The following is a 22,909-nucleotide window of genomic DNA, read 5'->3' as shown; positions in this document are numbered from 1 at the left end:
ACGCTGGGGGGCGGTGCCGAGAGCAGCATGCAGAGCCACCTGTCAACCTCCGCCTAGGAGTCGGACCTGCTGCTGGCTGCTTCCGGGGCGCAGCACAGTCTGTGGTGACAGGACAGGCAGGAAGCCTGCCTTAGCACCCCCGCTGCGCCGCTGACTGGGAGCCATCTCACTCCAATCCCCTGCTCCAGCCCTGAGCCCCCCCAAACCCAGAGCCCCCTCCTGCACCCCAATCCCCTCATCCCTGGCCCCATCCCAGAGCCTGCACCCTCATCCCAGAGCCCTCACCCCCCTGCACCCCAACCTCCTGCCCCAGTCCAGAGCCCCCTCCCACACCTCAAATCCCTCATCCCCGGCCCTACCCCACAATCTGCACCCCCAGCCCAGAGCCCTCCCCACACCACAATCCCCAGCACCACCCCTGATCACCCCCAAACCCAGAGCCCCCTCCAGCATCCCAACCCCACATCCCAGGCCCCATCCCAGAGCCCCCACCACCCAGCACCCCAACCATCTGCAACAACCCCGAGCCCCCACCCCCCCCCCAAATCCGTCATCCCTGGCCCTACCCCCCAACCTGCACCCCCAGCCCAGCGCCCTCACCCCCTCCCGCACTGCAACCTGCTTCCCAGAATGTAGAGAGTGGGGGCCTCGGGGAAGGGGCGGGGCTAGGGTGTTCAGTTTTGTGCAATTAGAAAGTTGGCAACCCTACCAGGAGAGTATCAGAGGGGGAGCCGTGTTAGTCTGGATCTGTAAAAGCAGCAAAGAATCCGGTGGCACCTGTGTCTGTTAGTCTATAAGGTGCCACAGGATTCTTTGCTGCCCCTACCAGGAGAGCAACTATTGGCAGCATGGTGACTTTGGAGATTTGGCTCGAGTCCCATGGGTTAAACCCTTTTACAAAGTGAAAAGGAGCAATACCAGGGAAGGGGATCAGGCGATGTGGTTTTCCTACCACCGCGGAAGAGCGGGTCGGTGTTTCCATAGGCACCTGGCATTGGGGAAGCTCCACTGGGTTGTTTGTGTGTATGTGTTACGGGGGGCCGGGCTCTGGTTTGCCTCCAATCACATGACCTGCCTGCATATTTTAAATTACTCCCAGCAGGGAGAGAATAAAAACATACCAACAACTGACATGAGGCCCACCCTGCCTTCCAAGAGTTCCCTTCCCCACCCCGGAGCGCCGCGTATCCTGTGCTTTGACAGCAGGCTGATGGCCCGCTTCCAGGCTGCCTTGCTTTCCAGTACGAAGACTGTCAATATTGAGAAAGCAGAGGGTTTGTTTGGAAGATGGACGGGTGCTGCATGGTGTGACGGGCTGGATCACAGAAAACCCATTGTGAACTGCCAGCTGATGTGCTGAAATGACGTCTGAGCCCGTTTTCCCTGACAGCTTGGGACTCCAGTGCCCTGCCTGTTCTGAGCCAGACACGCTAGCCTGCTGCAACACAGACCCAGGTCTGAACCACGCAGGGCCGCCCAGAGGGGGGGGCAAAGGGGGCAATTTGCCCCGGGCCCCGGGCTCCGCAGGGTCCCCCAAGAGAACAGCTGAGGCTCCCGCCTCCGCCCCTCTCCTGGAGCCTCAGCGCATCAAGCGGTGTCCTCAGACAGTGCTGCACCATGTCTCCGCCGGGGCCCCTGAGCCCTGCCCCGCTCAGAGCCGCGTGGGGAGGGGGCGGGGCTGCGAGCTCCGGGCTGAGCTCAGCTCCCTCCGCTCGGCGTGGAGCTCCCAGCCCCGCCCCCTCACCACGCGGCTCTGAGCGGGACGGAGCTCAGGCCCCGCCGGGGACACGCTGCGGCTGTTCAGCGAGGTGCTGAGACTCCGGGTGAGGAAGGAGCCGGGGGTAAGAGGCTGGGGCCGGGGGGGTTGGCTAAGGGGCAGGGAGACCTGGGGACAGTCGGGGCACAGGGAGGGGGCAGAGGTTGGGGGAGCGGTCAGGGGGCAGGGAATGGGGGGGTTGGATTGTGGGTGTTCTGGGGGGGGTGGATAGTGTCAGGGCCACCCAGAGGGGGCGGGGCAAGAGGGCGCAGGAGCTTCTTCGCTCCCGGTCGTCGCCAGCGGGGGGTCCTTCCGCTCCAGGGTGGAAGGACCCCCCCACTGGCGAATTACCGCCGAAGCGGGACCCGCCGCCGACGTGCAGCTCGGTCTTCGGCGGTAATTTGGCGGCGGGGGGGCCCTTCCATTCCGGGACCCGCCGCCGAAGTGCCCCGAAGACCCGCGGCGGGGACCCCCGCCCCCGCCGCCGAATTACCGCCGAAGACCGGGCTGCACTTCGGCGGCGGGTCCCGGAACGCAAGGGCCCCCCGCCGCCGAAGACCCCGGACCCCTGGAATCCTCTGGGCGGCCCTGGAACCACGTCCCCCCAAACTACAGGCTTAACTGAAAACAGCTTAAGAAGTGCTCCTGTCTCCAACACCCCGATGCCCAACTCCCAATGGGGTCGAAACCCCAAATAAATCCTTTTTATACAGGATAAACTCATAAATTGTCCGGCCTTTATAACACTGATAGCGAGATACGCACAGCTGTTTGCTCCCCCAGGTATTAATCTCTTACTCTGGGTTAATTAATAAGTAAAAAGTGATTTTATTAAATACAGAAAGTAGGATTTAAGTGGTTCCAAGTAGTAACAGACAGAACAAGGTGAATTACCAAACAAAATAAAATAAAGCACGCAAGTCTAAGCCTAATACATTAGGAAACTGATTACAGATAAAATCTCACCCTCAGAGATTTTCCAATAAGCTTCTTTCACAGACTAGACTCCTTCCTAGCCGGGGCCCAATCCTTTCCCCTGGTGCAGCCCTTGTTCCAGCTCAGGTGGTAGCTAGGCGATTTCTCATGATTGCAGCCTCCTTTGTTCTGTTCCACCCCCTTGTATAGCTTTGCACAAGGTGGGAAACTTGTGTCCCTTTCTGGGTCTCCCCCCTTTCTAAATGGAAAAGCACCAGGTTAAAGATGGATTCTAGTACCAGGTGACCTGGTCACATATCACTGTGAGACCCCCCCCAAGCCTTCATTCTTCCCGGCCTGGCTCACAGGGAGGCTGCCTGCAAACAGAGCCACCCACAGTCAGTTGTCCTGGTTGATGGGAGCCATCGAGATTCCAAACCACCATTAATGGCCCACACTTTGCATAATTACAACAGGCCCTCAGAGTTATATTTCATATTCCTAGTTTCAGATACAAGAATGATACATTCATACAAATAAGATGACCACACTCAGTAGATTATAAGCTTTGTAATGATGTCTTACAAGAGACCTTTTGCATGAAGCATGTTCCAGTTACATTATATTCACACTCATTAGCATATTTTCATAAACTCATGTAGAGTGCAACGTCACACATGGATCCTGTAGCTCAGGGATCGGCAACCTTTGGCACACGGCCCATCAGGGAAATCCGCTGGCAGGCCAGGACAGTTTGTTTACCTGCAGCGTCCGCAGGTTCAGCCAATCGCAGCTCCCACTGGCCGCGGTTCACCATCCCTGGCCAATGGGGGCTGCATGAAGCGCCAGCACATCCCTTGGCCTGCGCCGCTTCCCGCAGTCCTCATTGGCCTGGAGCAGTGAACCGCGGCCAATGGGAGCGGATGCTGCAGGTACACACACCATCCCGGCCCGCCAGCGGCTTTCCGTGACGGGCCGCGTGCCAAAGGTTGCCGATCCCTGCTGTAGATGATCTATACGTGCTTGCAAACCAGTCTGGAAGTCACAGCCCAAATGGTCTCTTAATTCATGCTCCGGTCAGGGGGGCTGTGAACAGAGGGCGGAAGGAAGATACTGCTTGGATTCTTTTGTAAACTGTCGAAGGAACCACGTGCTAGCTCTGCTTCCATTTAAGTACCCAGTGCTATTGAGCGCCCATAGTAAATGCTGTAGTGAACAGGCTGCGGTGTATGCGTTAACAACACCCTCTGCTGGATTGAATGAGACCGGTGCTGACGTGTCTCAGTGACCCTATACTGTGAATTCCCAGTGGAGATTCTCCTTTGGCCGAAGAGGCCAGGGGTTTTGAAACAGGAGGAGCTGGGTTCTATGTCCCCCGTTGCTGCAAAGTTCTGGGAGGTCCCGCTGTGTGCTAAGTGCCCAAGGATTCGGTGCTCTATGTTATAGTCCAGAACTAGCAGCTGAATGCATGCAGCTAAGCAGGTGGCCCATGTAGGATGAGGAAACCCAGAACTCACATTCGAGGATGGATTTTGTAGGGACAGTGTCTCTGCCAGGTGTTTCAAAGTCCAGGCCCATGTCAACCTCCTAGCAGGGTGCCGGAACAGGGAGGACCAGGGGGCCATGGCCCTGTCACAGAGTCCCCGGGGGGATGCTCTGGAACTGCTCCCCACCAAGCCAGGCAGGACTTTGGGGAGCCTCCTCTCCCTCGGAGCAGACTGTCTGCAGGGCAAGCAGCTCACACGGCTTCACCTCCTGGGTCTCTCCTTGGAACATTCAGCATCCTCTGCCCCTCCGTGCGCTTCCCACAGCGAGTCCGCCTTGGACACTGACTCTTAGCCAGGCAGGAAAGCAGAGGTTTATTAGATGACAGGAACACAGTCTAAAACAGAGCTTGTAGGTACAGAGAACAGGACCCCTCAGCCGAGTCCATCCTGGGGCCCAGCGAGCCAGACCCCCACGTCTGCCCTCACTTCCCGTCCCCAGCCAGCTCCAAACTGAAAACCCCTCCAGCCCCTCCTTTCTGGCCTTTGTCTCTTTCCTGGGCCAGGAGGTCACCTGATCTCCTTGTTCACCTTTAGCCATCCCCTTGCAGGGGGGAAGGGCCCCAGCCATTTGTTGCCAGGAGACAGAGTGTCGGCCATTTATGCACGCTGGAGACTTAAGAAATGTGTAGGGGAAACTGAGGCACCCCCACAGTATTCAGAGGAAACATTAAGAACAGTTCCACTTCGTCACAGGCCCCATCACTTTTTAACAGACATAAGAGTGAGTGATGTCGGGGGGGGAGGGGATGGAGAGGAGTGAGCGGAGGTGGGATCTTGGGGGAAGGGGCAGCACGAAGGCAGGGGCTTGGGGAAAGGGACGTGGTGGGGGCGGGGCCTAGGGACAAGGGGTGGCATGGGAGCAGAGCCTCCAGGGGAAGGGGTGGCATGGGGGACAGGGCCACGTTTCGGGCACCGGTGGCCCCCCCACTTTCAGGGAGTTTCCAGGGCGCCTGCCTCCTAGTCCAGGGCAGGGTTTCTGGGGCTCACAGTTGGTAGCCTGATTCTTTCCTCCTGGCCTGAGCTCGTTCTAGCAGTAAGAACTCAACCCAGATCCAGTACTGCACCCCAGCTGTGGGAGGTTTCTTTCCCCTCTGCAGATATTGCGCGCTCGCTTTCCTCCAAGAAGTATGTGGCAGCAGGCCAGGCCAACGGCCTCACAGTGAGGTCTCATGATGCCTCGTGGGAGAGCCGAGTTCAGGAGTGTGCTCGAGAAACTCACTGGCAGAGTTGCTAGGCTGCTAGAGGGGTAACAGCCTACTGCCACTGGCTGATGGAGCTCCTCCTGTAGCTCAAGTGATAAAGGTCAGGATAGCGGTGCTGATGGCAAGGGATTCAAGCCATGCTGATGACCCAGGCAGGGGGAGTTCTTAGACTCAGCCTCTCACGTCCCAGGCTGACAAGGACTATCTGGCCTGTGGGAGTCTGGTGCACTGGAGTTGGCACTAGCAGAGGGGAAGCGCCTCCTACAGATTCATGTCCCATGTGACACCTGGGTTTCCTTTGCAGGCTTCCGATCCTAGCACTGAGTAGACTTGGTCCTGCTTACTTGTGCCACTGATCAAGATCCCGGGTAGCCCCGTGGGTCTGAGTCTTGGGAGATGCGGCTGAAATGCGCACAGAGATCTTTATGATGATTCATAATCACGTTTATTATGGTGGTGCGAAAGGGCAAACCAAGAATGGTGCCGCACTCTGCTAGGGGCTGTACAAATCTTCTGTGCATCCCAGAGCGATGGCATTTCTCCAGAGCTGTGTGGAGTCCGGACTTGATCTCCACGGTGTCGGGTTCGGGAGGCCCATGCTGCTCTCGGCGGGAGGCCTCTCAAACTAAACAAGAAGCGGGTGGGTTGTTTCTTCCAAGGGTCAGCGGGAAATCAACGGCTCAGACCGCCAAGCACCGCATCGCAATTTGGCCTCGTGGCAGTTGGGAGCGATTGCAGTGGAAGTGGCTTTGCAAAACATTCGGGTGGAAACAGCCCAGCCCACAAAACCAACACATCAGCTCGGGAGCGGGTCAGGTCAAGGCTGCTCATTAATCCTCCGCGTGGTGCGCCTCGGCCTGACGCGACACAGCCCTCTGGAGCCAAGAATCACTCACGCTGCGCCTGGTTGAGCTTCGGGTACGATTACACCCAAGACGCCGGGCGGCGGAGTAAACACAGGATCCTGGAGACATGCTGGGGGGATTAAGGGACTGCCGAGGGAGGTCTCCGAGGCGCAGCGACTGGCGGAGAAAGAATGCAGCCGCGGAAAAGCAGAGGAGGATCTGGCCCACTCGTTATGTTTTGCCTTTTTCTAGTGCCTGAAGATCTGAAGATGCAGAGACTTTTTTTTTTTACCAGGACTTGCCCAGGATGATGCAGCAAGCCAGTGCAGGCCAGGAATAGCCTCTAGCTCTCGGTAGCCCATCTCCGGACCAGTCCCTCGTGCGGTCACTCAAGGCAGTGCCCAGGGCTGCAGGCTGACAGCTGCCCTGAGGGACGACGTAGTGAAAGAGTGAGACGGAGAGGGCGCCCGCTGCTGGGCATTTGGGCCATGAGGATTTGTGCCGTGGTGAGTCCTGGATTCCAAAGCCAGAAGGGAGCATTGTGATCACCCCCCGTTTCCCGCCCCGTCCTCCCCCGGATAGCACAGCCAGAGACCTTCCCTACGGCGATCCCTGCTGGAGCCAGAGCCTGGCTTCTCGAAACCACCCAACGCTGCAGTGAGCTCATGCAGCTCGTACCGGACCACAAGCATTTTCAGCCCTGCCTGGCTGAACGAGGTGGCAGCCCAGAGGCGGCCGCAGAGGCTCCGGTACGAATGCGGCATTCCCCACCCCTTTCCGCTCCTCCCCAGAGCGGGAGGCAGACCGGAGGCGCCTTTACCTGCCAGGATGAAGACGCCGACGAGGATCAGGAACACGAGCAGGTAGAGTCCGACCACTGCGTACTTCAGAGCCGCGATGGAGCCCAGCCGGCCACAGCGCCCTGTTCCCCTCCTCCTGCCGCCTGGACCTGGGGGGATGGGACAAAGACCCGTTAGGAACAGAAGTCTCCTCTCCTCTTGGCTCGCTCGCCCTCACCCACCAGGCCCCGATCCAGCTCCTCTGCAATGCTGAGAATTAACAGGTTTGGAGGAAAACCAGCTGGCCCCAGAGCGAGGCGGAAGCATGGGAACCTGGGGGCTGGCCGTAAAGGCTCATTGGGTGGGACCCAGCCAGCTTCCGCTAGCATCAATGGGGGCCGGATCGGGGTTTTGTGGGGCAGAGCCAGGGTCCGAATCACTGGGAAAATGAGCGAGCCCAGAGGAAAGCGGGAGGGAAAAGGAGAGAGGGAGCGAAAGACAGGAATGAACAAGAGAAGGCGGGTGAGAGCCGTGAAGAAGCCGAGAGCCGTCCCAGTGCAGCGGTCAGGTTGTCATCACCGAGCAGCGGGCCCAGAGCGGGGGCAGCTCTGCGGCTGGGATTCCCAGGGTCGTCCCCGCCGACGGGTTAGGGAGGGAGCCGGGTGGTCGCGCCAGTTGCGTCTCAGCGCATTGCAAGGCAGGAGCAGACGAGCCGACTCGGCCCTCTTCCCCTCCCCCGCCCCGCGCCGCCCAGCTCTGTAAAAGCTTTGAACAAAGGTTAGCGGGGCCGCCTCCTAGCCAGGCTTGGGAAATGCCGAACACTGTAAAACCCCACTGTGCAGATGGGCAACTCTGGCCTCTGCAGCCCGGGGCCGGAGGGCGGCTCAGCATCTCTTGTGCTCAGCAGAGCAGAGGAGTTAGGCCTATATATGAGGCACCCTGGGGTGGGGGCAGTGAACTGGCCAGGGCAATTACAGCCACTCCCCTCCTGTTGACATCTGGAGCCGGGGCAGGATTGGGGGGGGGTTTGGCCACTGTCCCTGCCTTGCTCAGACACCCCCTGTCTGGGCTGGGCAAGGCAGGCCTGAGTCAAACTGCAGCTGCCTCCTGTGTGGACATAGAGAGGAGAAGGATCTCAGGGATCCCTCTTTTCCCATCCACACAGGGCCAGCCGTGACTCGGTCCAAGCCAAAGCTCTGCCAGGAGACCACCAGCCCTACCCCGGGCCAGGCGCAGCACGAGCCTCTGCCTTCGAGAGGGAGCTTGGAACAAAACCGCCTGGCTTTGAGACATGAGGCCGGGACGCAGCAAGTTCTCGGCAACAAATCAATCGCATGCCTTCGAGAGGGCAAAATAACACGGGGCCGGCCGGAGCACAGATAAAACAGGGGAGAAAGAGAGAGAGAAATGGATTAAGACCCATGCTCGGGAAATCCCGACAAAAAGCCCTTTGTTCACTGCTGTCCGGAGACACAGAATGTCCTTCTGCAGGTATTAAACACTGGACAAAAAGACAGCTCCTGCCCCCAGGAACTTACACTCCACATACCTGACACGAGACGAGTGGATACGACAAACAGACTGGGGAGCCCCTCTTGTTACATCGCACCTTTCCCCCTTAAATGTATTAGAGGCTGGGTCTATCCAAGTGTCTCTAATGCACCCATGACTGTGGTCATCATAATCATACCCAGCTCTTATATGGCACTTGCATCAATAAATCTCAAAGCTCTGTACAAAGGAGGTCACTACCATTACCCCATTGTACACATGGGGAAACTGAGGCACTGGACGGTGCAGTGACTTGCCCAAAGTCACCCAGCAGGCCAGTGGTACAGCTGGGATTGAAACCCAGGTCTCCAAATCCTAATCCAGGAGCCTACTAGGTCACACTGTCTCCCCCGAGCCCCAATACTTAGCCATTTGCTAGCCCTTTGCAAACACTAAGTACAGCCTCACGACAGGGCCGGCAGAGATGGGGCTGCATTATCAACACTGTTTTTACGGGAAAATGGGTACAGGGATTAAGTCTCCAAGTCTCTGGAGGGAATCAGTGACCAGATGGATACACGAGCTCAAGAACTCCTGGCTCCTAGCCCTGTGCTCGTTCCACTAGTCCATGGCACCACTGGCCCAGGACTGGGAGACACCCCCCCACACACCCCCCTTGAGGTTGCCAGAGTTTGCGTACCAACAAGGAAGTGAACAAAGACTTGCTAAAACCTAAGGATGCTACTGCAACTTTACCTTGTCAAGTGGAATTTAGTTGGAATGAGATTGGACACGTCTCAGGGCAGGGGCCGTGTCTACTGAAGTGTCTGTCCAGCACCAAACACAACAGGAGCCCATTACTGAGGACAGTTCTATCCATTGCTAGCCCCCTATCTCCATCGGGCTGTGCCTGGATTCTGCAAACGTACCAGGAGCACGTCGCTCTGGCAATAGATGACGTGTTCCTCTATCCCACCAGCGGTTGCAGGTCTGGCACCTATCGAGGAGGTCTGACGGCTGGCTGCTCTTGAGCCCTCTCTACCTAGGGTGGCCAGGTGCCTGGTTTTCAACTGGAAAGTCCATTCAAAAAGGGGACCTGACAGTGTCCAGTCAGCAATACTGACCGGATACCCAAAGTCCAGTTACTGCGGGCGGGGGAGGCAGGGAGGCACTGGGTCATCACCCGCACCAGCCCCTACTCAGCTGGGGCCGCCTCCTGCCTGCGTCGGGCGGCTGCAGCTCCCAGCTGCAGCAAAGCAGCCGAGTTCCTCCTGACCCAGACAGGGGGGTTGGAGGGGAAAAGCAGTGAGCGATGGGGGGGAGGGGCAAGAGGAGTGGATGGGGCGGAGCCTCAGGAGAAGAGGCGGGGCAAAGACAGGCCTGGGGGGTGGAGGCAGGACTGGGGAGGTTCCGTCATTCCTGTTGGAGTGTCCGGTTTTTAAATAGTACCAAGTTGGCAACCCTACCTCTACCGGGGAAAGCTCCACAGCCAGCCGGCTTCCTAGTGCTCTGCCGTAGCGTTTGCCGGTGGGCAAAACCTGGCCGCAGCCGCTCTGCTAGTGAGGCAGTGGTGAGAATCGCCGGCTCTGCAGATCAGAGCCGCTCTCCTGGAGTGTCATGTAAAGAGACAGGCGGGGTTACCCTGCACTGTGGACACAGGCCTGTCGGTTCAGAGCTGTGCCCAGCTATCAGCTCTGAGAAGGGCAGATCGTCTCCTCCAGCCTTCAGGCTGAGCTTCTGCAGCCCTCATAGACTTTGAGGCCAGAAGGGACCATCGCGATCATCTGGTCTGACCTCCTGCACATCGCAGGCTACAGAGCCTCACCCACCCACTCCTGTACTGGACCCCTAGCCTCTGGGAAGGGGCTCAGGGCTGAGGCAGAGTGTTGGGGTGCAGGGGGGTGAGGGCCCCAGCTGGGGGTGCGGGCTCTGGGGTGGGGTGTTGCCTCCAGCTGCAGTGTAGGAGTTGGTCTCAACCACCTTCCCACCGGGAAGTAGAGTGACCAGACAGCAAGTGTGAAAAATCGGGACAGGGAGTGGGAGGTAATAGGATCCTATATAAGAAAATGACCCAAAAATCGGGACTGTCCCTATAAAATCGGGACATCTGGTCACCCTACCTGGAAGCACACTGCTTCCCCCAGCTGCAGAAGAATCAAGGAGCCTCTCTCCCATTCTCTCAGCAGTTCCCGAGACCTTTCCCCTTCCCTCGGGGGTCCCAGCATAAGAATCTTTTCTGCTGCAGGCAAATACTTTAACCTGAGCTACATGGAAAAAATCATTACCAAGGAGCAGGTCGAATAGGAGGTGATCCATTACCCCCACAGTCAAAACACGTTCCAAATCTTCCCACACCACATGGATTTTAGCTAGTGGGATGAGGAATCTGCTTTTACCCACCCCCACAATCTCTGCCATTTGGCCAGGTCACATACTGGCCTTTGGGACCACACTGCTTAACCAGAGAGATCTGGACCCCTGTATTCCTCTGCCCCAAGTACTCCCTGCCATCAAGTTGGACAACCTTAACATGCTCCAATATGATAGGTTTCAATTGCTTGTGTGGGGCGGGAGGTGTTCTGTGTTGAAGTCAGAAGAACTAACATGAGCTACTGGTTGCCGGCTTCCTCCCAGCACAGGGCATTTATTCCTCAGGTGATCAGTGGAATTACACTGATAGCACCTTTTGGGCTCTTCTGCATTTACAGGAGATTTGGGATGAGGGTTAGAGGAATGTTTGGGGGTAAGAGAATGTTTAGGCTCCCAACCCCCTTCCCTCCTCCCAGGGGCAAAATGGGATCCTCCCTTCCCACCAGTTCTAAACCCCTTTCTGTGGCCTGCCCTCTACAGACGCCTGATTCTATTCAAAGGCATCAGCTAAAAAAGCCACCTCATCCACAGACTTTACATCTTTGTCCCACAGACCCTGCTTCACATCAGCCTTACAGACGCTTAGGAAATGCTCTTGAGCAACAAGATCCAACATTCCCTCAAACCTTATCACCTCCTTACCCAAGATCCAACATTCCCTCAAACCTTGTCACCTCCTTACCCCTCACCCATTTCCCCAACAAATCTTTCATTTTGTTGACATATTCCCCATTACTCATACAACTATCCCTCTTAAGATTCCTAAATGTAACTCTATATGTTTCAGGGGTAATCTGAAAACTTCGCAAAACAGTATCTTTCAATTGACAATAGTCTAAAGCATCTTCAATAGGCATTCAACTGAGTACATTTCAAGCTTTACCTGTTAATTTTGCAGTCAGGGTAGGAACTCTCTTATTATCAGGGATTTCATGTATCACACACTGCCTTTCAAAGGTAGTCAGATATTCAGCAATATCATCATCTTCACTGTACGCAGAGCAGAAGTGTTCCCATTTGTGGATTTTTGGAGTGATGGGAGTCATTGGGGTCGGGTTCTGCTTCTCTAGCAGGTCCAGTTGGTGTTTTCGCTCTCATTCTCTTTTTCTTCCATGGCCCTTCTGTGTGCAGCTTCCTCCCGGGCTGCCTCTTTCAGTTGCAATAAACTCTGCTGCTCCCTCTCCTTTTCTGCAGACTGACGCCTAGAAAGCTCTAACTCAGGGGTAGGCAACCTATGGCACGTGTGCCGAAGGCGGCATGTGAGCTGGTTTTCAGTGGCACTCACACTGCCTGGGTCCTGGCCACCGGGCCGGGGGGCTCTGCATTTTAATTTAATTTTAAATGAAGCTTCTTAAACATTTTAAAAACCGTATTTACTTTACATACAACAATAGTTTAGTTCTATATTATCGACTTATAGAAAGAGACCTTCTAAAAACGTTAAAATGTATGACTGGCACGTGAAACCTTAAATCAGAGTGAATAAATGAAGACTCGGCACAGCACTTCTGGAAGGTTGCCGACCTCTGCGAGTCTAACTTCACAATTGCTTCACTACTTTCACTTCCTGCTTTTCTGTTCCTACTTCCCTTTCCCCAAAATAAGCAAACAGAAGATAACAAAACTGTGACCTCCTCCTGACTGTCCTTAGCCACCGCACTTAAGGCTCACTTCAAATCACAAATATCTGTGCTTCAAGTGTGAACTTCCCGTGGAGTAACAAGCCATACATACACCCTGCTCACTGCGCCACTGTGATGTTCCCCTGGTGTTGTCTGGACCAGTGATCTGCTAGGTCACTCCAATCCTCGACTCTGGGAGCCAGCCTTACCCTGCTCTGCTGTGAGAACCCCAGTCCCAGGCTGTTCACCCATGGGCTTGCTTTAAGCCATGAGGATACATTTTTCAGCCTCATAACTACATACATGAAATTATAACCTATAACCTCACTATACCATTACTGTAACAATTACTATAACATCACTATAACAACCATGCTCAATGCATCATGAGCCTTCCGAAGACACCCAACATGACAAACTTTGCATTGGCTACCACACAATCATTTTACAAGCATCAACATGGGGTGCAGGGTGTTCCCCCGAGGTACGGAATATCACATTGGGAATGAGGGGTTTGAGGTGTGGGAGGGGCTCCAGCTGGGATGCAGGCTCTGGGGTGGGGCCAGGAATGAGGGGTTTGGGGTGCAGGCTGCCCCAGGGGGAGAGGACTCCCCCCAGCTGCCTCCCTAATTTGCCTAGCGGTTTCGCTGGGATGTGGTCTCCCCAGACCCATGTCAGAGCATTGCTGTTGACTTTAAGAGCTGCCACCTTCCATGCCAGAGCTGACCAGATAAGAAGAGTCCTTGATATATTTTAGTCCTGCCTGAATGGAAATCACAGCACAATCCTAACTGTGGAGTCACTACCGATGTCTCTACACTTATAGCTCCATAATAGATTGTGTTTTATATAAGAACAGCCACACTGGGTCAGACCAAAGGTCACATCCAGCCCAGCATCCTGTCTTCCAACAGTGGCCAAGGCCAGGTGCCCCAGAGGGAGTGAACCTAACAGGTGATCACCAAGTGATCCATCCCCTGTCGCCCATTCCCAGCTTCTGGCAAGCAGAGGCTAGGCTGCATAAAGGGCTCCAGCCAGTTTGATATTATATCTTAGCCAGATGTAAGCAGAAGTGAGTGTCCAATTCCTTCAAATGTGTGCCAAGGGTGGAGATACGTCCATCTTATCCCCACCCCCGGGGATTCATAGATTCCAAGCAAGAAGGTACCATCTAGTCTGACCTCCGGTATAACACAGGCCAGAGAACTTCCCTGAATTAATCCCTGTTTGAACTAGAGCGGCTCTATTAGCAAAACAGCCAGTCTGGATTTTAAAATTGCCAGTGATGGAGAATCCACCATGACCCTCGGAAATTGTTCCAATGGGTAATTACTCTGTTAAGAGTGGACGCCTTATTTCCAGTCTGAATGTGTCTGGCTTCAACTTCCTCCCATTGCATCATGTTAGACCTTTCTCTGCTAGACTGAAGAGCCCAGTATTAAATATTTGTTCCCCATGTAGGTACTTACAGACTGGGATCAAGTCACCCCTTAACCGTCTCTCTGGTAAGCTAAACAGATTGAGCTTGTTGAGTCTTTCACATCAAGGCCTGTTTTCCAATCCTTTATTGTATCAATTGACAAATAATTTATGCTGAAATAAAACGAGAGCATATCCTAAAACAGAATCACAAAGGGGCAGAGTTAAGGTTAATTCTATATTTCCCCATCCTTAACATTGCATTAATGTCAGGTTTTGGCCCAACGTTGACCCTGTGCCTATAAGAAGACAGACCATGACTCCCTTCTAGCCCAATTAATGATGGCTGCCAAGTCTGCCATCAGATATTTGTAGTAAGATGAGGTCCTGAAACATAAATCCTTATATCAGAGGCCCGGTATGACACCTAAGGCCTGAACTAAAGTAATGGGCAAGACTTTGCTAACATAAAGCAAAGTGAAGCTGTGAGCCAGAGGCAGGCCCTGCTCACAGAAGCTGGCAAGGAAGGGCCGATGTTGCAAAAATACACATACTTAAAAGGTACTGGACACTAGAGATATAAACATATGGAAATGTGACCCTTCTGCCAGGCCGAGATGACAGCAGCAAGAGCCAGGTTCAGCACACAGGGGTTCCCTTTCAACAATACAGTGCAAAACCGGCTTGAGCCCCCACCCAGCGACCTAGGGAAACTACACAGACACCCCTGGGCACTTCAAAGAGGCAATACTTCCCCTCTCGCAAGCACAGAGTCTCAGTGTAGCAAAAATCTTTAACAACAGGCAGCCCTATAGTGGCTCTTGAGTCTAGTAACCCAAAGTCACCCCTCCCACAGTTTCTGCCCTTAGTCAATGCAGCCCCCCACCCCCACAGTCCAGAAGTTCCTCCGCAGAGTCTACTTCCCAGCATAGGCAGAAGGGGGGGAGGTACGGGGGCACCTTACATGCTCCATGGCTCATATTGACGGCCAATTGCTATGCCTCTCCGTGGGGTTCTGGTGCAGTCTTCACCGCAAGCCACGCCTCTCCATCAGCCACCCTGCTAGCTGCTCCTCACCACCAGCTGCCTTGCTAGCCACTCACCTCTTCAGGCTCCTCCACTACTTAACACAGCTCTCAGTGATTTCAGCTGGTGGTAGGGGAGCCTCAGTGCTGGTGCACCACTAGCCCAAAGTAGGTCTAATGCTTAGACCCGGGTATCGTGATTTCAGTTCTGCAGCAAATAATAAGACTTTTAATGGAGTCAAAACTAGCTCTGTTATTACACAGTGGCTAGAGAAAGAGTCAAGGTGGTGTCTGGGGCCCACACTGCCCAGTACAAATACCTGTCCCCAGCCTCTCAATTCACTGGGCTTTGGAACCCATGTCCCTTGCCTGGCGAGTGCTACTTAGTTGAGGGCAAGTCCCTCCATCAGAAAATGCCAAGTACAGTTCTACTGTTCTTGAGTCACACAACCAGGACAACGGCACTTTACTACTCCTGGCCCAATAACGAAGAGACCGGGGATCCCACAGCAGCCAAAGTGACCATTAGGGCAAGCAGTCCCATCGTGCCAGGCTGTTACAGAAACCAATTCTAGTACGAACCCTGTGGGGACCACTGAACTGTCAGACCCTTGATATTATGCAAATAGTTAAACGTGTGGCTCAAAAGCATTGTACGTTATCCAGTGAGTTAGCTGCACTTAGAGGAATGGCAGGAGCGCCAGGAGAGGCTCCGGCCACGCTGGCTGACCCAATACAAACATACACTAGGTTAACAGTGGGGGATGCTGATCTCGAGGATTTGAAGCACCTTGTTTTGGAGGCGCTGCCTTCTGGGGTGCTAGAAGGGGTGAATGCTTGGTGTGAGAGTGGAGGCAGAGAGATACCTTGGGATGAAAGGATTGAAAAAGTGGAGACTGCACTTAGACAGCAGGAAGGAACTCCTGTCCGGGGGCCGTCCTTACCCATACGCAAAGTACGCAGCTGCGTAGGGCACCAGGAAATTTGGGGAATCAAGTTTCCTGGTGCCCTGCGCAGCTGCGTGCTGCTCCAGCCCCTGCTCCGGCTCTTCCCCAGGGCCCCCACCCTGCTCCGCCCCTGCCCCCTCCCCACCCCAGCTCCGCCTCTTCCCGCCCCAGCCCAGCCCCATCCCGCCTCCACTCCCCTGAGCTCTGCAGCAGGGCCGGGTTGCACTCACTGGCCCCAGCTACGTCACTGCTGAGTGCAGGAAGGTGGTTCCCCCATGCCCCCAGCCAGCCCCCACCCCCGCGGAGGCCTGGGCCCCCACACACCCGCAGGGGGCTGCGGAGGGCCCCAGAATAGCTAGGGACGGCCCTGCTGCTGTCAGTGGGTTGTGAACAGAATTAGGACAGTGGAAAACAGAGGGTCCTGGATCCTCTCCCCGTGACCGTGGCCGGGTTGCAGAGGTCGCGGAATGAACAGAGGTAGAGGAGTAGGCAGAGAGAGTGAATGGGTATCGCCTGGAGCTCTGAAACAGGAGAACTTAGACCTTAAAGGAGAGAATGAGCAGCTGCGGGCGCAGCTACAGGCTTGCATGACTGGTAAGGAGTCTCAAAAGGAGGAAGAAAAGGCAGTGATGACGGTGGCTAAGGCGACTGTCTTGGCGTCTGGATTGAATGACCCAATTGCTACTAATTCGGTAGTGTAGGCCGCCCTCCCTGCAGCTCGGAATGCGTTTTCCAGCACCCCGTGACAATAGATGTCTGGGGACACCCCAACGTAAGCATCCGAGTCGGGGATGGGCTTGCAGATTTTCTGTTGGACATGGGGGCTGGAATTCCTATAGTAAAAGACATTGAATGTATATCCAGTTGTGGGCTCCGTTCAGATCCAGGGCATATCAGGAACTAAGCAAACGTCTGATGTTAAAACCCTCCCTCTCCAGTTCGGTGTACATGCCACTCAGGGGAAGTGTGTTATCGCAGGGAGAGAAAATCTAATCGGGGCAGGAACTATCAGACCCTTGGGAATAATCCTGGATTTCCCAAATATGTGCATCAGACAAGCCCTCACTGTAATGGGAGAAACAAATGAGGCTAATCTGATCCCAGTGGGGCTTGCTACTCGAGGGTAACAGCGGCAAAGCCTGAGCAGCCACCTCCTGCCCCGGACGGCTGGGAAAGCTGGTGGGCTGAGATTCAAACTGCCTGGGCGGTGGGCTCCCTAGATATGGGAAAAGTACAAACCTCCGTTACAACAGGAGACACCCCCCCATACATCAAACAGGACCCGATACCTCAGGAAGCAAAAGAATCTTTAAGGCAAGTGATAGAAGAATTGGAAAAATGAAAATTAATTTGAAGGTGTTCAGCGCCTAACGCGGCACCAACCTGGCCACTTAAAAAACCTGACGGAACATGGAGATTAACGATTGGCTATCGGGGGTTAGACAGAACTGCCAAGCGGGGGCACCTGTCGTGGCTGCTTACCCAGCACTGTTGGAGGTGGTAACCCCTGACATGAAGTGGTTCTCAGTACTAACAGCTTTTGGAGTTTACCTTTAAACCCAGAGTCTCAATACAGAACAGCTGCTGTATCCCAGGGTGTGCAATACTGCTGGAATGTTTTGCCTATGGGGCACTGTGACGCACCCACAATATTTCATACTGTGGTGAGAAATATACTAGATCAGGAGGGACTGTTACAAACGAGAAGGATAGTCCAGTATGTAGGTGACATTTTAATAGTCAGTGAAACAGAACAGGCACATGAAGGTTAATGTGGCAGTTACTGACTAGCTGCCAAGCGTACGGCTTGAAACTTAACTCCTCTAAATCCCAGATGAAACAGAGGGAAGAGCAATATCTTGGAATTCGGCTCAGTGCAGGGGGAAGGTCTCTGGACAAGGGAAGGGTGAAGTGTATTATTAACCTCCCTAGGCCAGTAGACACTAAATCTTTGCAATCTTTTTTGGGGCTTACTAACTTCTGCAGAGAATTCATGGCTGGGTACGCAGAGAAGGCAGGTCCCCTGTATGAGGTACTTAAAAGTCCACAGTGGACCTGGACAGAGGAGGCTACTAATGCATGGGAAAGCCTGAAAAAAAGGGTTAATGGAGGCACCTGCCTTGGCTGCCCCAACAACAAATTCCCCTTTGTATTGTACCCTAGCGTGAAGAATGTCTGTATTGTTAGTGTGCTGACACAGGGTGCTGGTGCTGGGGAGAGACCCGCTGCTTATTATAGCAGAGCGTTAACAGGTTCAGAAAGCAAACTGGGAATTTGTGAGCAAACTGCTCTAGCTGCCAACTGGACACGACAAAAAGCTCAGGCAATTATCGGAGCAAGCAAGGTGATTGTAAAGAGTCACCATGTGCTGGGAAGGTTACTCAGTCAGGAAAATCTATCTAAAGGACATGGGAGAGTAGATAAGGCCATTCAATGGGTCTTTGCACTCATGTCTGAGAATGTTCAACTAGTCCAGTGGTTCCCAAACTGGAGTTCGTGAACCCCTGGGGGTTCGTGAAATGTTACAGGCAGGTTTCAGAAAAAAATTCCCTAATCGGAGACAGAGCTGTCCCTAGGGAGCCCAGGCAGCACGGGGCCAGCAGCCCAGAGCCCCTGGACTTCCAAGAGCTAAGCAGATCAAAGCGAGCATCTCTACCCCACTGAGGGGATTTCAACTTCATGACTCATAAGAAATGGAAAGGGAGGTGGATAATTTTTGCTGTTTTTAAAATTAAATAGGCAGCTAGTGTTGGTTTTAAAATTATTATGAAGAACAAGTTTAAGCTTTGTTGCAACGTGCGTTGTTTGCCTGGACTGCTCAAGACCTGAATGCTGGTGTAGGAGGAACTCTGTGAGCTGGCTTCTTAAATCCCTTCCTGCTCATTCACATCTGATCCTCCTTGATGAAACGCAGGGGCCTTGTCTTATAACAGGCTTATTCAAAGTTATTAGTCAAGCTACAAAAGTGAGATTTTGGACATGTGCTGCCATTTTCATAATTTAATAAAAATACTGTCATGATCAATAATAATTAATAATAGATAGTGTGTAATAAGCATGTCATAAAAGCAAATGTTATATTTCCAAGATCACGGCTTTTATAGTTTATACTCAGGGAAAGGAGAACATCCCTGGAAATATTCATTTTTAGGAGGGGGTTGACGAGACACGACATTTTAGTGAAATATTCATTTTTAGGAGGGTGTTCACAGGTTGTTAAAGTTTGGGAACCACTGAATTAGTCCCACTAAAAGAACCTGAAATATCTGGATGGGGATTGACTATAAACAGTCGAGAACATGTTTGTGAACCGGAATGGGAATCCAAAGCACAGCCTGTCTTTAAAGCAACCCCAGTTGAACAGGTGATCGGAAAAACCATTTGGTTTGTGGACAGTAGCTCATATTACACAGAAGGAAAATGCGTCACTGGTTTTGCAGGGATTTGTTTAACTGAAAACCTGCAAAGCATTGACTTTTCCCAGTACAGATTGAGCAAAGGGGGAACGCAGTCTGCAGAAGTGTCTGCGGTCTTAGAAGTTTTAGCTAGAATGAGGAACAAGCAAACAGCTAATAATAGGAACGGATTCAGATTATGTTTACAAAGGAACCACCAGCTACCTACCGTGGTGGAATAGTGTAGGTTTTACAGGAACTGACGGATCCCAAATTAAACACAAGACCTTATGGCAGCAAATAGGGCACTTGGCAGGGCGGGATCAGAGGATCCGGAAGGTTAAAATAAAAGCCCATAAGAGGGCAGGTCCGTTGAAAAACAGAAATGAAGTAGCAGATAAATTGGCTAAGGAAGCAGCCCTTCCTGGAACACTGTGGGAGCCTACACCTGTGGCCATAGGCGCCAACTTCCCCTCTTCCCTGTGGGTGCTTGACCCCACCCTGGCCTCGCCCCCAACCACCCCTTCCATGAGGCCCTGCCCCGCCCCCATTCCAACCCCTTCCCCAAAGTCCCTGCCCCAACACCCCCCCCACCGTGCCCCGAATCCGCTTCCGTCCCCAAATTGCCGGCCCGGCCCCACCTCCTCCCCTCAGCAGGCCACGTTCCCGCTCCTCGCCCCCATCCCGGAGCGTGCTAACGCTGCCAAGTGCTGGGAGATAGGTGGAGGAGCGGGGACGTGGCGTGCTCAGGGGAGGAGGAGGAGGAGAGGCGGGTGCCAGTGGGTGCAGAGTGGGTGCAAAGCACCCACCAATTTTTCCCCGTGGGTGCTCCAGTTCCGGAGCACCCCCGAAGTCGGTGCCTAGCCCATGGCAGTAACCACCCAGGCACAGGCAAAGCAAAAACAAGAAAGTGAGGGAAACAACCAGAAAAAGCTTCAGTTTTCACAGGACCTGCAGGCAAAAGAGGACTTAATCCAGCAACGGAGAGTAGAAAGCCCCTCACAGCGGCAGGGGGTCCACTGAGATCATCCCAGCACAGCAGCAGGCCACAAGCAGAGGGTAATAACTGAGCCGTGAGGACAGCCTAAATCCTTGGCTTGCCAGATTAGGTGAAAATCTGCCTTTGGGGAGACTCTCTGGCCGCTGCCCAGAGACCAGAAAACCAGATGTGCTGGTGGGTGTAATTTGGGGGGGAATTACTCTGCGTGTGCCTGGCATGTGGCAGTGGGGCTGATCTCTTGTTCAAAGGGCCCCCACCAGCATGGAGGGGAGATCTGAATTTAATAAATTCCAAGACAGAGCCAGAAAATACCGCTTGGCTCAGCCCGTCTTACATCCTCTTGCCCACAGAATTACCCCTTAAGGGGTAACGCCTGATCCCCTCCCCTCGCAACAAACGCAGCAGTGCCCATGCTGGTCCAGTGCATCACCAAGTGACCCATCCCCTGTCGCCCATTCCCAGCTTCTGGCAAGCAGGGGCCAGGCTGCATAAAGGGCTCCAGCCAGTTTGATATTCTATTTTAGCCAGATGTAATCTCCTAAAAGAGACGGGAGGAAGCAGAGGTGAGTGTCCAATTCCTTCAAATGTGTGCCAAGGGTGGAGATACGTCCATCTTATCCCCACCCCCGGGGATTCATAGATTCCAAGCAAGAAAGTACCATCTAGTCTGACCTCCGGTATAACACAGGCCAGAGAACTTCCCTGAATTAATCCCTGTTTGAACTAGAGCGGCTCTATTAGCAAAACAGCCAGTCTGGATTTTAAAATTGCCAGTGATGGAGAATCCACCATGGCCCTCGGGAAATTGTTCCAATGGGTAATTACTCTGTTAAGAGTGGACGCCTTATTTCCAGTCTGAATGTGTCTGGCTTCAACTTCCTCCCATTGCATCGTGTTAGACCTTTCTCTGCTAGACTGAAGAGCCCAGTATTAAATATTTGTTCCCCATGTAGGTACTTACAGACTGGGATCAAGTCACCCCTTAACCGTCTCTCTGGTAAGCTAAACAGATTGAGCTTGTTGAGTCTCTCACTTTAAGGCCTGTTTTCCAATCCTTTATTGTATTCATTGACAAATAATTTATGCTGAAATAAAACAAGAGCAAATCCTAAAACTGAATCACAAAGGGGCAGAGTTAAGGTTAATTCTGTATTTTCCCATCCTTAACATTGCATTAATGTCAGGTTTTGGCCCAACGTTGACCCTGTGCCTATTAGAAGGCAGATCATGACTCCTTCTAGCCCAATTAATGATGGCTACCAAGTCTGCCATCAGATATTAACTATTGCTGGTTGCTAGCGCCTACTTGGGCCAGATTTGAACCAGATACTGCTTACAGAGCTTATTCTCAATTGCTTGAGGTCTCCCATGTCTCAGTTCCATTGGAATTTTGATGCGGCAGTCCCTCTTTTCAAATTAAATCTCCTTTCTAGCTTTGCCAGACTTCCAACTCTGGCCATGTCTATACTGCAAAGAAGAACTTGCAGCTGGCCTGTGCCAGCTGACTCGGGCTCCCAGGGCTCAGGCTGCCCAGCTGTTTCACTGCAGTGTAGACCTACCCCAAGCTCTGGGACCATCCCACCTCACAGGGTCCTAGAACCTGGGCTCCAGCCCGAGCTGGAAGTCTACACTGCAGTGAAACAGCAGGGCAAGCCTGAGTCAGCTGGCAGGGGCCAGCCGCAGGTATTGCGGTGTTGTGTAGACATACCCTCTGTGACTGCCTAGGAGGCTATAACAACAATACAGTACTGAGCACTGCTGTGGAACAGCATTCGGCACCTCATCTGAAAGTGCTTCACGTAGGTAGATCAAGTAACGTTATTCCCATTATACAGCTGGGGAAACTGAGGCACAAGAGATCAGGGCTCCTGTTTTCCAAAGGTGGCCTCTAACTCCAGGTCCTTCCAGTCTTTGGGGGTGCCCCTTTCGAGACACTTCAGCCCCGCTTTTTAGAGCCGCGGAGCACCGACAACTTCAAATCAAGTCTGCTGGAGCAGCTGATGGTCAACATGTCCGTCAAGCAAGCCCAAGGCGTCTCTGGAGAGGGACTCAGCATCAGAGGCCACGGAGGGGAGCCTGGCCCATAAACTCTGGGAGCCTCTGTGTCCCCATGTGTGAAATGATCCGAGTGCCCTGTGCAGCACCGTACAGCGAGGGACGGGAAGAGACCCCAGGCACCCCGGCAGTCAGTTGGCCTCTCTGTTTACTGGGCCGTGCTGATTCCGTCCGGCAGTGAGAGTCTGATTTGCAGTCGCACTGAGCACGCACAGCTCCCATTGACTTCGCAGGGAACGGCAGGTGCTCAGCACCCACTGAAAACCAGGCTTGTGGAGGAGGAGCTGTTAGTGATACGCCAGCCTCAACCCCCCCAGAGCCTGCATGCAATTTGGATCCTGATGCAAACGACTGCAGCCTCCAAAGGGTTACGCTGGGTGTAGAGCTGCAAGGGGCTGCAGCCGGCGTATGAAATGATAAAACGCTGAGGTCACTCCCTGACCGCGGGCGGGGCCGGATCCCTCGAGGAAACATTGTTTTAAGAGGCGATGCTGAGCAGGGATTAAGCGGTGAAATGCAGCATCCCCAGCTCTCCTGCATA

At 53.7% G+C, this 22,909-nt stretch overlaps 1 pseudogene; it reads right to left on the bottom strand.

Moving 5' to 3' along the window:
* Positions 1 to 22,909, bottom strand: part of LOC120393487 — an 87,043-nt pseudogene that overhangs the window by 46,376 nt on the left and 17,758 nt on the right.

This window comes from Mauremys reevesii, unplaced genomic scaffold (assembly GCF_016161935.1).
Source record: "Mauremys reevesii isolate NIE-2019 unplaced genomic scaffold, ASM1616193v1 Contig20, whole genome shotgun sequence".
Taxonomy (NCBI): domain Eukaryota; kingdom Metazoa; phylum Chordata; order Testudines; family Geoemydidae; genus Mauremys; species Mauremys reevesii.
The sequence above is the reverse complement of the archived record's forward strand: the minus strand, read 5'-3'. Positions and strand labels throughout refer to the sequence as shown.